We start from the raw sequence: 1,585 nt of genomic DNA, 5'->3' as shown, positions 1-1,585 counted from the left end.
TTTCTTGTCTCACTTTCCGTTTTAGTGTTGTTTGCTTTGTAATGTCAATATTTACAATCAAAGACATTTGTGTAAGCTTAACCTTCAACTTTCAAGCAAAACACTTATAATCAAAGCTCCATAATGCACTACAAAAGTAATTCTTGTTACATGAGTTTACTTAAAGAAGGAACCTCTAAAACTTTTTAGCGTTCAAGTATAAATTCATAAATGTAATACTCAAAAGGAGTGAGAATTCAGCTTATATGTATAAGCATGCATAAGTGGCAATTTACTATAGCATGCATAAGCACCTCATTTATAAACGCACTAAAAATATATCCTTCATACAGTAAGTCAAGTCCCACAAAACCAAGGTAAAAAGCCAAAAAGATAACTTCAATCCCAATCTCAATCTCTATATCTAGAAGGAGCTCTCACAAGACGTTCTCGTCTTCCTCTTACAATGGATACTTGTGATTTCTGCAAAAAATTGGATAACTTGCAGAACATTCCTTATACAAGACAATCTATATTCAACTTAAAGAGAATGAGCAGTAACCTTAGTATCTTGTTTGGAACTTTGAAGACCCTTGTTGTTAGCATTTGTGATATCACTCAACGCCTACAATAAAACATTACTTTAATCCACTTGCACTTGAAAACCAAAGAAACAAACTCAATCTACAAGTAAAAATCTTTTTCTTCACACTCTTTTCAAGCTCTTTTGAATTTGTCCTCTTTTTGGAGCTACCTTCAACCTACATGTGACATGTGACAAGACTCAAGTAGAGAGTTGACTTGTATTTAAACACATACGATTCTAAATTTTGATGTATACAATAAGATAGAATTCTTACGATGTTAGAGTTTAAGTGAAAAAACTTTTTCCTCAAATTTTCGTCTACTTCAATGTCCTACAAGATTCAAAGCAAGAAATCATGTAAAGTTCCAAGACACTTTACATAGATGTACATACTCTTCAACTTACATTCTCAAAATCACTAGAAGCTTTAATTTCTTGAGCTGCACTCTCATCATCTTCTTTCGTCTTGAAGGCCTCTTTTGTGCAAAGTGTTGCTTGTCTTGCAAGACTAGAAGTCATATCAATCTATCAAAGAGAAATAAAAACACACGATGTTGAAAGAAACTAAGACCATAAATCAACCCAAATAAGCATCTTGTAATTCATGATTGCATGCATGTTACACATTACCGAGTGATATTCATGAACTAGCTCATCGACTAGGATGTTTTGATCTTCCAATTTGCTTCTCCATAACTTTTGAAGTATTGGCAAACTTAGCATTGTCGTCATTGACAACATTCTCTTCACAAGTCATTGAAGCTATGAGTGCACATGGAGACGTGATACTCATTTGACCATGAGTGAAGTGATCGTCCTAAATAAAGGAACAAGAGTTTGACAAGTAACTAGATAAGCAAAACAATATAAGAGTAAACATATTATTGCTTTTCACATTATAATAAGAGATAGAAACCACTTGAAACATGTACCTCATTATTTTGCAGATGGGGGAAGCTCTCTTTCTCATTCTCATTAATGCTCGGTTCATCAAAAGCCTAGACAAATAGCATTATCACC

The 1,585-nt window shown here is 33.5% G+C and overlaps 1 pseudogene; it reads right to left on the bottom strand.

The window, feature by feature from the left end:
• Positions 1–390: 390 nt before the first annotated feature.
• Positions 391–1,374, bottom strand: LOC147446365 (uncharacterized; annotated as a pseudogene).
• Positions 1,375–1,585: the final 211 nt, after the last annotated feature.

The sequence above is a fragment of the Adiantum capillus-veneris genome, chromosome 12 (assembly GCF_014529385.1).
Source record: "Adiantum capillus-veneris isolate H3 chromosome 12, ASM1452938v2, whole genome shotgun sequence".
Classification (NCBI taxonomy): Eukaryota; Viridiplantae; Streptophyta; class Polypodiopsida; order Polypodiales; family Pteridaceae; genus Adiantum; species Adiantum capillus-veneris.
Note: the sequence above shows the minus strand (reverse complement) of the source record. Positions and strands in the feature narration are given on the sequence as shown.